This window comes from Parus major, chromosome 2, assembly GCF_001522545.3.
Source record: "Parus major isolate Abel chromosome 2, Parus_major1.1, whole genome shotgun sequence".
NCBI classification, from domain to species: domain Eukaryota; kingdom Metazoa; phylum Chordata; class Aves; order Passeriformes; family Paridae; genus Parus; species Parus major.
Genome location: NC_031769.1, coordinates 137,356,066 through 137,371,013, shown reverse-complemented (window position 1 = coordinate 137,371,013; position 14,948 = coordinate 137,356,066). Strand labels below are relative to the sequence as shown.

Genomic DNA, 14,948 nt, shown 5'->3' with positions numbered 1-14,948 from the left:
ATAAGTACTCAAGAAGCACATGTAATTTTTTGTGTTAATTCCAGTAGATGACAGCATAAATAAATTAGCCTTAATTTGAAACAGGACTGTGAATGAAAATGTGGCAGAGAGCTGTTGTTTCTAAAACAATTTATTTCTCTGTTGGCAGTTCAGCTACAGTTCTATTGTATAATCTTAAAATTGAAAAATATTTTTATCAGTAAAAGTCCATGCCAGTCACATGAATTATTAGAAGTTACCTGTACGAAGAAAAGATACATTGAGAAAATCTGCAGTGAGCAGCTCTGTAAGAACTTCAGTTTTTCCAAAGGTATCACCTGGAGGGCATTGAGTCAATCTTCGAATATTTTTCTCAGGGTCAGAGTGATAAGTTGAGTTTTGGGCAGTTTGTACTTGGCAATATCACAGTTCTGAAGCTCTTCAATCCCACTAAGTTTTCATCCACGTCTTAGAATTGTTGGAAAAGTTTGTTTACGTACATTTTGTTTAATCAATGGCTTCCACCTGAAGACAACCTGATCAGAAAATAACCAGGCTTGGGAATGGGACAGTGCATTATATCCAGCTAGACTGATATAATGTGTCAGGACTCTGACTTGCCATAGTTGTTCAGCTACACAAGAGGACTGGATCTCTTTCGTCAGGAACTGTAGAGATAAGAAATTAAAGACTTTTGTAGGTGAGCAAAAAGGCATGTAAAGGTTCCCTTGCAAGCTTGAGCACAGTCTGAAGGCATGTACATTGACATGGTCTTGGAGTTTTGAGTTCTCTCCACCAGAAAGAGTATTCACATCTTCCCAGTCTATTTGTCTGGCACACCCAACTGCCATCAGCTGGCAGTTTGTGAAAGGAGATGGATTTGAAGCATTTCCAACACCTGACCTGGAAACAAGTTATTTTGTCATATTCTTTCTTTAGTGAGACCAGTTAGGAGGCTTACTTCTGGTAGCATCAGTCAGCAGACTCTCATTTTTCCACATTGAAAAAGCACTGTTGTGTAGGACTTTCAGGCGTTGCATTTTGAGAGAAAGATCTGAAAGAAAAAAAGGTCTTGCACAGCAAAAGGAGGAGGTTCTTACTCACTGATTTTGCCTTCTTCAGTGATGAAAAGCTTCTGTTCTTAAAGTTTACTCTCTAAGTCCTCTAAGTCCTCCAAAGTCCTATGGTTTTTGTTTTCTTTCCACTTTGACCTATGTCAGAGATGGAGAGAAAATGGTAATCACATTTCCTTCACTCTTTAAAATGTTAGGTAATTTGAGTCTTTCTTAGGAATAAAGAGGAAAGTCTTTCTTACTTTATTTCTTCTGGTTTTCATTTCTTTAAGAACTCCTGAGGAACTGAGGATTGTTGTTATAGTTGGACCAAGAGATTAATATCTCCTGCTCTAGTTTTATCTTATTTCCCTGTAGTCTAAATGTTTAGAGGGCTGATTAGACTACAGTTGTCTGCTGAAGGATTTCTTTACTTTGTTCCATAGAGTATAGCTATGTGAAACACTTTTCAGCAGTTCCTTATAATTTTCTGTCATAAGGTGCCAAGATGGTCCAGCTGTATTTAATGAGTATTTAAAGAATGTTGGATGGTGGAAGGGGCAATCATCTTAGAGAATGGACCAACTTTTAAAAGTTCCAGGCAGTTAAGGATGCAGATAAACCTTTGAAAATTCCCTACACTGATCACTCCCAGTATCACAACAGTTATAATTCTCAATCTAAACTTGAAAGACTTTGAAGCAAACAAACTGTATTTCAGATGAAAGAGACAGGAAAGAGGAAGGGAAGGATACTTCTACCTCTAAAGCTCCACTGATAAATCAGTTGTCACCTGGGTAGGTTCTGAACAGATCTTTCTCTAGATTCCAGAGTTGCTTTAGTGCCCATCTGCATGGCTACCATCCATTCTGTTCTAGCAGCTGACTGACAGTAACCACTGATGTTTATTTTAGTTTAATGTTTATGTCTCTGCTTAAACCTGGAAGGTTCTGAGGGTCACTGAAAGGCAGCCAGCCTTTACAGCCCAGCAAGGAACGAATTAATGTCTTTTTGCTGAGATGTATCTTCATATACTGAGACACCTATGAGCTTTTTTTTGTCTTTTTCTAGAAATGTTTCCTTTAGGTGTGGAAGTTTATCTCAGATAGTGTAATGAAAATTGTGGTTTATTTTCTTCTAATAAGCTCTTTCCCAATGAATTATTATTTTTTACTGATATTTGCTTGCTAGATTTGTTTGTTGATAAGTTTTCTTTCTCTGTTCTTAAATATCAGCTGCTGTGATAAGCACTAAAATGTGTGACCGTTGCTTTGTCAGCAACTCATATTTTCCATTATTATACTGTTACTGCTGTTCTTGACAACTTTTTGGTTCTCTCTAGTAATGGAAATGTCACTATGGGAATTTTACTTCTACATGGCTTAGCCGATCACAGGATAGTTCTGGTATGAGAATATGTGTTTTACTGCTTTCTTTACTATTTTCTTTTGATCCAGAGGATCAGAACCCAGGCTGTTTAAGTGAGGAATGCAAATAGACACTGCGACAAGAAGAAAATGCCTTTTATCAGGGATGTCTCTAGAAATCAGGAGCATAAAGATAGTATCTTACTTAAGTTTCTACTGTTTATAATTAATTTGGCTAGGGTCTTTACTAAAAAGTCTTTAGCTGACTTAAAACTGATCCTTACTCTTCATGCACACATTCTGTACCAGTTCTAGCAAATAGCAGGAGTAGCTACTCTACTAAGAAGAATCTAAATTTATGTCTACCACCAGCTATGATTTGGTCTTATCCAAATTATCTCCCTTTGGAAATTGGAGACGTCAACTTTGCTCTTGGTTTTGTGCGGGCAAATGAAAGAGTAATGCTCCATTGTTTGCAGAGAAATTGAAACTAATAAAAATGAGAACAGGATCAACCCCATTTTTTCCTCTACATCATGAGACTATAAAGCCCATTTTAATCAATGAAGGGTACCAATGCTTTGTTGACCTTTGGATCAAATCCATAAACCTTTTTATAAGTAAAAACCACAAATACAGAAACTTAAGGGTTCTATTCGCTAACTCAGCATAGGTCTTTGTCAAATTGAAAAATACGATCTCTTGCCAATTTTATTGTATCAGAAACACAATTTTGATATTTTATTATATTTAGATTTTTTTTCTTAACTATGTAAGACCTATTTTTCACTTGGTCTCAAAATCTCCTTTGACAATGTGCACTGTGTTATTTGCAATCCTAGTTTCATAGTGCTGGAAATGAAAGTAAAAGCTGCACTTTTATGTTATTCTTTATAGTGATGCTCTATACTAAAACAGCATAATCAAAGATAAAAACAATTATACTGTCTTTCAGCTTAAGCTGTTTGGAGAGTCTTTGTTGTATCTTGCCTTATCCAGCTAAAACTTTGGTGTCCAATTGAACTCATTGTTTGCATTCCTCAAATAATCAACAAAGAACAAAACCCACCCCCACAGATCATCTGTGCCCTTCTAAAACAGGTGCTCATGATAGGTGCAATATATTGCCCTCTGGAACTTCCTTCCTCTGTCAGATGGAGGACTTGCCATTTAATTACATAATTTAATAGAGGAAAAGTAGGCAGTAGTTTTTCCTACTTTTTGCTTTTCATCATCAGGTGTGTAACAAATGGTATCCACTGCTAATTTGACAGTAAACTTGCACTACCTTGGTACAGTAATTTTATTTCTGTATCTGTTAGCAAAATCTGGTTATACTGTGCCTTTAAATTGCACTTTATTTTCTGCAAGTGATAACATTGTCTTTCATATTCTATTACTTTTTATGAAGTTTTTTTTAACTGAGCCTAGTTACTATTCACTGGTAGTACAATTAAAGCAACATTTAGGTGTTCATTGGTGAACATTTAAGGAGTTGCATGTTCTGGGTTAAGAGTTTTGAGGTTGTTTTCTTAGTTATAATTGAAGTAATCCTTTAGTCTGAAGCAGACATGGATGCATTTTACATATTGTCTTGGGATGGGTTTATAACTTACCTCAGACATGGGTGCTTTAATAACTGCAGTCAGACAGATCTTAGTCCTCCAAGTTCTTTCATCTGGATACGGTTAAACCTGATACAAATATCAAATAATTTTTATTATTTTTTTATGATTGTGGGTTTGTTGCCTCTGTGGAGCTGGATCCAGTCTTCAACAGGAAGTCCAGGACCAGGCCGAGAGCCCCAGATGGAATGCTCACTAGGAACTGAACTTTTACCGTATAATTCAGAAAATTTATTCTGTTTCATATAATTAATTTATGCATAGTTTCAATTAAATAGAAAAGCCAGTAAAACCTATCAAAAATGGAATAGTGATACAAAAGGGTGACTGAAAAAAACAAGTTTCTTCATATGTCTTTTGTTTGGGCTTTCTGTGTCTCCTTTACAGCTCTTGCATTCTCATGCAGCTCATTCTTTTTATTGAATACTAAAGCCTTTACCATCTGCCAAAAGGTTTTATTTTGGGGTTTCCTCTTATGTGGGAGGGTGATTTCCTCCTTCCCTTCATGCTAGTTTCATTGCTATCTTTAGGACTCAGAGCCTACTGGAGACCTTCCTGTCTCCTTTTTATTACACAGTCTCCTCCTTCCGTGCTGCAAGTTCCTGCTCCCAGGGGCAAAGAAGAAAACAAGAACTGAAGCTGCTTTTTTGAGCTGCCTGACGGATGCCAACAGTTTTTGTTTTAAACACAGGAGTCCAGTTCCTGGAGAGCAGGGCTGCACAGATTCCTCACCAACATTTCTGGGGTGGGTGTTTTTAGGAACAGTTCCTGTGCGAAGGCCGTGTGCAACCTCCCTGTGCTTTGGCTGCAGAGTGCAGTGGCTTCTGAAAAAGGGTGCTGTAATCTGTAGCATTTACTCTAAAAGCAGTTTATCCCTCTCTATTTGTTAGTCTTTTACCTCAGCACATTAATCCAAACTGTTCTGCCATTGTTAAGACATCTATAGCCATAGCCCTGTAGTTTCTTCCTCTTAAGGGAACTTCAGATGTTTATTTTTTCTATGAATGTATTGATTTCCTATCTTTACCTTCCTTGTGCTGCAGAGAAAAAGAAGTGAAATTGAAGGTATTGTATTTGCAGAGGGAGAGAATTGCATTTTTTTTTTATTTCCTGAGAGCAAAATAAAGCAGATGGCAGTCTGGGTTTTTCAACATAGCTCTCAAGGCTGCAGGGAATACAGCTGTAGTGGGATGTGAGTATCCAGGTGTTGAGCCATGAACACAGCAGGAGAAGGATGTGAGTCCTGGTCATGTACCTCCATTTAAACCTTCGCTGTGGAGCTCTTCAGGTACCTGCCATTATCTCTCCTTGAAATAGATGCTACATGGGAGAAACAAAGACTCCCATTTCAGCTTCTGCCTGCTGGGAGTGAGAGCAGTCTCTGAGGATTGTGCAGTCCTGTTGCTGCCTGTCCTAATTTGCTGTACAGCTGAGCCTGTGACCTGAGGCAGTGTGAATGTGGAAGGCACAGGGTGTTGTGCTGGGTGTCAGATCACGTCCTGAGGGCTCTGCCAGGATCCATATCAACCAAATTATTCCTCTGTTGAGTGCATTTCTGGCACTCCTTTTTTTATATTTTAGTTAATCACTGGCATTACACCAAACAGCATGTCAGATAGTAATGGAAATGTAATATTATTTTATTTGTGTATAACTCATCTCTTGGTCTCTGAGATGTTCTAATCTCTGTCCTTCTATCATCACCCAGTTTTCTTTGAAGCTCTGTCATTTGGTTTATGTACTCTCCCTCTACAATTGAAAACTTCACTGTTGATCACCATAAAACAGTTTCAGTGCTTTAAAATAAATGGTCCATTTTCCATTTCTTCAGTGCATCTAGTTTTTCTGGCTACAGGAATCTAATATAAGGTAGACATGTGGATGAGGAGGATGATGGTGACCCAGGGTGTTACCTAAATGCCTGATCTACAGCTAAAAAGCAATGCTGGGATTTCTGTTCAGGAAAGTGTCAGAAAAACTGCCTAGTTCTTAGCACTGCCTATTTTAATGACATTCAGTTCCAAACTCCAGGTACAGCATTGCACAGAGAGGTCAGTGGTACCCATTTCTGACAGCAGAATGGTGCAACATAACAGCCTGAGATGACATTCTCCTGGAAAATAAGAGGGCTCTGTGAAAAAATTTCAAGCAGGAGACACATGCATCTTGTCATTTAGAAGCAAGGCTTTGTGCTTCTGATTAAACACAGGTTTCCATGTTCTCCCAGTCACAGATGCACACACATGCACATACTCTAATTGGATAAAACTGTAAACAGTAAATTACGGATATGATTAAAAATTAAACAGCCACTGCAGAAACCATCAGTAGTAAATGCTTATTAACTTACACATAACAGCATGCTGGTGTGATAGCTTCAAATTGCCTGCTGAAACTGATTTGCACAAATAAGGTCAGCTTTCTAAAAGGATATTTCTGGGTTTCAGTAATCAGACCCTCAGCTCTGATTGCTTTGTTTTTTTCTTCACAATTTTTGCCAGCCTTTTTTAAGTAACTGATAATGTACATGACTTTCTTAAACTACTGTGGGTGATATACTTAGTCCTTTGCTTCTGCTGCTTAGTGGAACGAGACAGTATGGATCTGATCCAGTTTTCTCCTTTCTCATCCATTGCAAGACTTCTGTGGTTTGCCTGTGTTTTCGCAGGGCTTCACCAGAGCCTCTGGCCGTTCTTGGGACCCACCTTGTTTGCTGTTTATGTACACGCTGCATGATAATCTGGGGGGCAAAGCTGATTTATACAGATTCACTTGCCCTTCTGTACTAGTTTGAAAACAAACCAGCGAGAGAGTCCAAGTCAAAACTACAATTAAACAGGAAAATTAAAATAAGGGCAGGAAACACTGGCTTAAACTGACAGATTCATGATAGAACCTGACACTGTTCATCAGGGGGATGGTAGCTGTCCAATTAAATGTTGGCTGCAGTTCTGTTGAAGTGATAGATGTGGTTCTGTTGGAGCAGTGATCTTGTCTGAAGGTCCAGTGTTATGTAGTTCTTGTCCTCTGGGAATCCAGTAGGTAAGGCTGCACATGGTGTTCCAAACCTCAGACTACATCCATGTAAGAATGCTTGGTTCCTCCCCCTGGTTAGAGCATCTTACAATGGGATGATGTAATTTTATGAGTCATGCAGTGATACTTGATGGTCCATTAGCAGAAGATACCCCCTCACACACACCCTGAGGCAGTTGTCAGGTATAAGTCATGGAAGAGATAAAGAACTGTGCCCCACCTGGTTTTAACAGCTTGTGAAGATGGTGGTACAATACATACATTTGGTTACATCTTACATTGTAACCTAAGACACCACCCAAGTGCCACATCCACGCATGCACACCTGGGATCTCTACCTGGCAATGCGTGCCAGAGGCTGCAGTTTCTGAAAATGGCATCCTTCCAACTCCATCGACCCTTTCCATCTCATCTCATTTCATCTCATCTTTGCCCTACTCTTGTGTGTCCTGCACACAGAGTCCAGTGTGTTGGATGACAGGTTGCTTGGCTATCCTGCTTTGTGAGAATTAGTATGCATCCAGCCAGAGGAAGGGATCTCACAAGAACTTTTACAGCCTTTTTTGGACACCAGAAGCTCAATGCTAGCTTTAAGTGTTATGGGGAAAGTCGAAACAAGGTTTAAAAACCTCTCAAAATTGGGACTAATCTGGAGGGGTAGAGCAAAGCAGAATCTTTTCTAGTGACCTGCTTTTCAGGTGGGTTCCGTAATACGGATATCTGACCAGCATATGGTATAAAGGAGCCTTTGCATGCTTATTTCTTATATTCATATGGCTGAAACTGAAGGCTGCTCTCTCCAGAAAACAGATTAACTTTTTGCCTGTTATCTCGGGCTCTTCCATTCATTTAGGAGACCTCCTTCCCTCTTTTCTCCTGCCACTTAAAATCAAGAAATTAATGGGTGTTTCTTGAGTGAAAGATAATTATAGTCTGCCCAGTATCAGAGGCTTGTATATATCCTGTAAGAAAAACTTTAATTCTACCTTCCTGTGAGAAAGTAGCACATCCCCTGAACCGCTGCCAAACCCCTTGAATGTGGCTGCAGGTGGCTGCAATGTGGCTTTTGTTAAAGCACTGCTGGGAGATGATTTCTGTCATTAACACCTCAGCCCTCTCAGCTGTTTCTGTGCTTGTTCTGCTCCAGCTGGTGTGGTCAATGTTGGAGCCATGCAGTGGGTGGCTCTTTGGTAGCTGCCAGTGTTGTAGCTCAGCATTGGCTGCAGCCACGTTCTGGTGAGCTGGGCCAATGGTAGCACACACCAGGAGCAGCTGCTGTCTGCTCAAGGCTGCCTTCAGTTGTTTAGACCATTGACTGTGTTTTGAGGGATATACAGGGATATACAGTGAGGCTGCACTGTCTGGTGTATTTACAGTGTGAGTTTCTGCAAGTAGAAGGGAAACAGTATGAGAAGGGATGCTGTGGCTCTGAAAAAGGGGAGGACACAAGGGGTGCAAACCAGGTCTGGGGTGCAGAGTGAGGTGCCTGCAGCTGCTGTGTGCCACAGCAGGAGCCAGGATCCTGGGTGAAGTAGATTCAGTATTGGCTTCACTCTGGTTTTCTGGGTTTTGTTTCTTGACTTTGCAAGGCCTTTCCATTAGTTACATCCCTATCCCAGCAACCAGTTCTCACAAGAGACAAGGACTCACAGGTAGGCAGCATGGCCAGGTGGAAGACAGGGAGCAAGGTTGGAAACGCACTGGCTTAAGTTCATAGAGCTGAATTGCTGTCAGCAGCAGAGGGAAACCCCTCCAGTGGTCTCAAGTGTACAGAATACCACAGGGAATCATCCTTTTTCTTCTCAATGTCCTGAAGAACAGATGGATCTGACGTGTTTATTGCCGTAAGCTGTCTTGTTTTATCAGCACATCAGATCTAGGTACTTGACAGATGTGCCAAACAGAAAATAAAATCCATCCATGCCCAAAGTTATGTATTTTAGCATCTGTGTTTTCTACTTTGAACAGTTCTCTTTATTGTCCAACTTAGCCTGTGCAAAATTAGGAGGAATTTTCATTTATAATTAAGGGAAGATAGAGACAAACTATTACAAGTGCAAAGCAATTTGTGAGCTTTAGAAACGTTGTTTGACACATTCAGCTTTCCAGTTCAGAGCTGTCTGAGCTAGCAAAAATGTCAAATTTGATGCAAAGAGGCCAGGTTGAGCCATACTGCCAGCAGTGAAGCAAAATATATATGTTACAGATTGAATAGCTTGTTATTTTAAAACCTGTGTAACAGTTTCAATAACATGAAATAAAAGATTTTGAAGCCAGCAATATGTTTGCTCAAAAGTTATCTCAGCATAGTTCTGAATATTCAAAGATGATTTTATTTACAACTACCCCATTAATGTTTTTTGCCTTCAGCATGCAATTGGATTCTTTGGGGGAGGCAGTAACTGCTTCTGTGTTTTTTTGCACAGCAAGTGAAAAGTTTTCTGTCATGGGTTAGTTTTTTTCTTCCTCTTAAAAAAAATTAAAAAATACTTAAAATTGTATTAACATACTGCAGTATTTCCAGCAGTCACAAACTGTGCAGTGCAAAGTATGGAATACTTAATAAGATTCTAAATTAAAACTGTGATACATATTTACTTTTTTGTTTAGGAAAAGTACATTGGATTTATTTGAACTTCAGAAAGCAGAGTAAAGTTAGATCATACATGTTCTTGTAATTACTTAAATTTCTATTTATCCATGTATAGCAGTGGCTGCTGCTGAAACACAACGGAAATCAGACAACAGACTTGGTGAAAGTCACTGGTTAAACACCTGTTGTTGAAGAACTAAACTTTTTCTACTTCTGCAGGTGCAGAGATAATATCTTTTTCATGTTTGTTCAGCTGTTTCAGCTCAGTAACTGGTTCATTCAAAAATAAGAAACCACTTGGGAGGAGAAAAAAAAGCTGAAAAGCTTGTTTTCTTCGTTGAATCTATAAATGTGCGGTATAGGATGAGATCTGCTAATTCTTCGCTCTTGAGAAGTATGGCAATCAGAACTGGCATGCAGTTCACCAAGGTAATGCTTCCTTGCTTAATGAGACTGGTTACTTAAAAGTTTAATGATAAGCTTATTTTTGCCTTGATTTTTTAGCTTATTTGGAAAATACTGTTCTTCAACATTTTTTTTTTGCATTTCACTTTTTCACTACATCTATTTTATAGCTAGAACTTAACATGAATCCCAAGTAATAGAAAAAATTACCTAAAATAATATATCATTACCCATCTCCAAATATAATGAAACTGTAAGGACTGGAAATTAATCAAGAGTCATGTGTGAAAGAGCAAATGATGTAAATAAATATGTGTAGGTTGTATTAACTGAATAAGAAATGCCATACTTATTTATACATGCTGCTTTAAGTTTATATCAACAATCTGAAACATTCAATAACATTTATTTTCTACGGCCCACAAGCTTTGGACAAGTCAGTCACAGTCAGCATGTCTTCGTGAGAGGAAAGCTTGTCAAACTTGATTCCCTTCTAGGACAGGGTAATCCACCTAGGTGATATAGGAAAGCCAGTAAAACATAATTTTTTTTTAAAAGGCAAAGCTTTTGGATAAATTCTCTCACAGGATCCTTCTGGACAAAATATCTAGCACACATCAGAACAATAGTGTTATATGATGGGTGGGCAACTGGCTCATGGGTCAGGCACAAAGGGTTACAACTGAATGGGGTCACATCAGATTGGCAACCTGTCACTAGTGGGGTTCCACGGGGAATCTTCCTTGGCCCTTTGCTCTTCAACATCGTCATTAATGACCTGGAAGCAGGACTGGGAGGAATACTAACTAAATTTATTGAAAATACTGAATTGGGAGGAGCTGTTGACACTGTCAAGGGTAGAGAGGCCCTGCAGAGAGACCTCAACAAATTAAAGGACTGTGCAATCACCAACTGTGAAGTTTAATAAGGGCAAATGCTGGATTCTGCACCCGGGATGGGGCAGCCCTGGCTGTGTCTATGAGAGGTTGGAGAGCCGCACTATGGAAAGGGGTCTGGGAGGCCTGGTTGATGGAAAGATAAACATGAGCCAGCAGCACCCTGGCAGCCAGGGGACAAACCCTGTCCTGGGAGGGGCATCAGGCCCAGCATGGCCAGCCAGGCAAGGGAGGGGATTGTCCTGCTCTGCTCTGCTCTGCACTGGGAAGGCCCCACCTCAAGTCCTGGCTATGGATTTGGTCACCACAATATAAAAAAGGCATTAAGCTATTGGGTAGTGCTTTGCTGAAAAATACCTTGGGGTCTTGCTAAACAACAATTTAAATACAAACAAGCACTGCAAAAGGGGACAAGAACATCCTGGGCTGTTCAAGAAGCAGTGTAGTCAGCAGGTCAAGGAAACTGATTATTCCCATCCATTTGGCACTAATGCAATGACATCTTGAACAGTCTGTACAGTTCTGTGTTCAGCAGAGGAAAGACAAGGACAGACTGGAGTGGGTCCATGGAATAGGTCCCCAAGGCAGACAGGGTCTGGAGCACATGATGAAGGAAAAGAGGGTGAGAGCTGGATTTGTTCATTCTGAAGACAAGTTTCTGGGGGGTCTTATATCTGCAGCAGCATGTTGGGAGCGTGGAGTAAAGGCAGAACCAGACTCTTCCCAGATGCACACAAGACCAGAACTAGAGGTAACTTGTAATGCAGAACATTCTAGATAAATATAAGGTTGGGAGAAAGAGTGATGAAACAGCGGAACCAGCCCAGGGAAGGTGTTGATCTCCATTCTTGCAGATATTCCAAACTTGACTGGACACAACTCTGTACAACCTGCTCTAGCACTACTCCTGCTCTCTAGAAGTTGGAGTGGAGACCTCCAGAAGTCCCTTCCATCCAGCATGGTTCTGTGATTGATAGGTGCCAGTGTGTGAGTTAATTGCCCACTGTGGGTCACTCTAGGAAAAATATGAAGCATTCAAGATGTTTCATATGATTTTCTTCAGGCATTTACTACATTCTAAGTTGAAACTCAGTCTAAGAGAGCCTGGTCTCTTCTCCGGGATGACAAGCTGAATACATGCCTACCCTTCATCAAGTGAATCTTGTTCAGGATGTCTAACAAGAGTTAAAAATCTAAAGAGGATTACTTCTGTTTCTGAGGGTAAAGGAAATTAGTGAAAGAATTTACTTTATGCTTTATTCTGAGTCATAAGAGGCAAGTGGTTGAGAATTTGAAGACAGAAGACAATGTGAGTAAAAATTATCACAAAAGAGTTTCACAAAAGAGGAAAGAACGGAATGAGTAAAAGCAGATGAATAATGTCAAAGGACTTTTAAAAGAGCTTGTTTCTTTGAACTTTGGGATTGATGGGTAAGGGCTAGGAAGGGGGAGTGAAAGTTCAAGGGAACTGGCAGGTTTTTAGTAGGCAGGATTCTACAGACATGGCAGCAGACTGTTCCACTGAAGAAGAAAAACACAAAATACCACAAGTACTTCAGTGTCTCTGCAATTACTTGAAAATCAGGAATTCTATGACTAACGACAACAAGGTAATGACACTGGTAAAGTAAAAATTTAAAAAGTAACACTAACAGCTAGTTCAATGAGTGACAACTACAATGGGTATTAAAATTCAAGTTTTTCAATGGTATAGAAATAAGGGCAAGGTGTAGAAAATTAGGGTGCTGTTACTTTGTGGACAATGAGACGAAAGCTGGTCATGATGAGGAGGATGAACACCAACCTTTCTTGGATTCAATTTTCCTAAACAGGGTAATTGTGATGGGGTGCTTGGAACAGTTTAAGTTAACTTGAGAGGGGGACAAGAGATGAAATAATGGAGGGAAGCTGGACACAGTGAAATCACTGGGGTCTCTTGAAAATGTCCTTTGTGTGCCTCAGATGAAACCATCCCTGAACTTTAGCTTTTAAGAACTTGTGAAGGATGAGGAAGGGCAAATTTATACATGAAAATGAGGAAGCTTGTCAGCTTAACTTTGATGCATGGTGAAATGCTCCTGAAAATTATTAATCAATTTGTAAACACCTAGAGGGTAATAAGCTGATGGAAGAACAGCCAGTGTGGGTTTATTAGGAAAAAAAATGTGGCACACCTTTCTGATTTCCTTTTTGAGTAGAATAAGAGGTGTAGGAGATAGAGAAATGGTAGGTATGTCTTTAGTATGGCTTTTGGCAGTGTTGTGGAAGGCTGTGTAGCCTTCTTACAAGTAAATAGGTTAAAAAATAATCTAGGTGAAATTACTGTGAGGCAGGTGAAGGACTCCTTGAAGTACTGTGTCCGAGGAAGTTATTGTTCACTTAGCAGATGGAGAGGGAGCCTCAAGTGCAGTGCTGCTGTTGTTACATTCTGCCCCAGCTTGGTGCCACTCATGGTTTTCATTAGTGTCTTCAACAATGGGCTGGAGAGAGCGGTGTGCAAGGGACTAAAGGCTCCAGTAGGCTTTGGATACTTTGCAGGTCAGGTTTAGAGTCCCGAGCAGTCTTCATAAAATGCAAAAATGATTAAAATTAATAAGATGGGAATTCAACAAATATAAGTAAGGTCTTCAGTGCAATGTTTTCCCCAGGAAGGAAAAACAAATGTGTCTACGCAGGCAAGGGATATCTGAGTAAGTAACAATGAGGGAGCATGTGATGTTGGGATATCACAAACTGAATATGAGTCATGCTATGATATGGCTGGCAGAGAAAATGGAGAAGAAACTAGACTCTAATCTGAGTCTTGTGTGTAAGCCATCCTTCAGTCTTTTCTGCTGGCTGTCTGTCACTCTGCTGGGATAGTGTCCAGAGCTGGCTTCACACCATGGAACAGTATAGACAAACTGGAGAATGCCAGAAAAAGAGCAGTAGGAGTGAGCAGAGATTTAGAAAAGACCAGTGAGAAAATACTGAAAGAGTTGGGTCCAGGATGCAAGAACAAAGATGGAAAGAGAGACAATCTCTGAAGTATATTTTAAAGGCTTTTTAATAATAAATCATAGGGTGTTTTGCCATACTATCTCCACCTAACCAAAGGTAAGAAGAAAAGGAATAAGTTCAGTTTGCACCTAAGGAGGTTTAGTTTGGGTATTAGAAACGTAGCATAAGCATATTAGAATGGGGTAATTGGGGGAACTGGAGGACAGTGGTAGGTGTGAGGAATAAGTAAGAATCACCTGTGTGGGTATTTGTCTTTGCCTTGAGTGAACAGGTAGACTAGATGAGTCTTTTGAAGCCCATTTCAGTTCTCTCTTGTGGTTCAGTCCACTAAAGGAATATACAGATTAAAAATGTAAAACAAGAATAAAACTGATTTAAACCAAGGGTTCCTTCATATTAATTTAAACTGTGATTATACTGAGCATTTCAAATATTCCTGGTTTAAGTTAATCCCTTATGTTGCAGTGTTAGTATCATGTGTTTATGGAGGTCTTTTAATATGCCTTTTTATTTATTAAAAAATTACTCCTTGGTATGATAATCTCTTTGAGTATGAGTTATACAAGTAAGGATGAAGAGACTACAGTCTTCTTAAAATTGTTTTCAGGTATTTGGTGAATGCCCTAGTATTTCAGTAAATTGGCTGAATTCATACTATAAAAACTAGACATCTTGTGAGACAGTATGTCCAAATAAATGCCAATTTCTTAAACATGTTACACTTGCATAAAGAAGTATCTGCCCTCTAAAAATGAGCTGCTCTCCAAACACACAGCTCATCCAGACAGCAGCCTTATATATCTTACTTTATTCAGTGTTGTATTGGTGACATTAATTCAATGAGGAGACCAAAACAGAAGCATGATAGTTCTTTTTCACGTTTGATTTTCTTCTCTATGAATTTAATATAAAGATATTTATGTTAAGATAATTATGCCTTGGCCTTTTGTTTTCTGCTGCTGAGTGATATCATATAGAAGAATTATTTTTTTCCC

General features: G+C 39.5%; 1 protein-coding gene and 1 long non-coding RNA gene across 2 annotated transcripts in view; one reads left to right on the top strand and one right to left on the bottom strand.

Annotated features, from left to right (window-relative positions):
- SAMD12 (sterile alpha motif domain containing 12) overlaps positions 1-14,948 on the top strand; it is a 178,261-nt gene that overhangs the window by 90,817 nt on the left and 72,496 nt on the right. The gene's annotated exons all lie outside the window — the stretch shown is intronic.
- Positions 154-4,868, bottom strand: LOC117243979. Its single transcript, XR_004496225.1, has 3 exons — positions 4,015-4,868; positions 1,084-1,190; positions 154-647 (listed from the first exon to the last, which is right to left on the bottom strand). It is a non-coding gene; the product is annotated as an uncharacterized LOC117243979 (long non-coding RNA).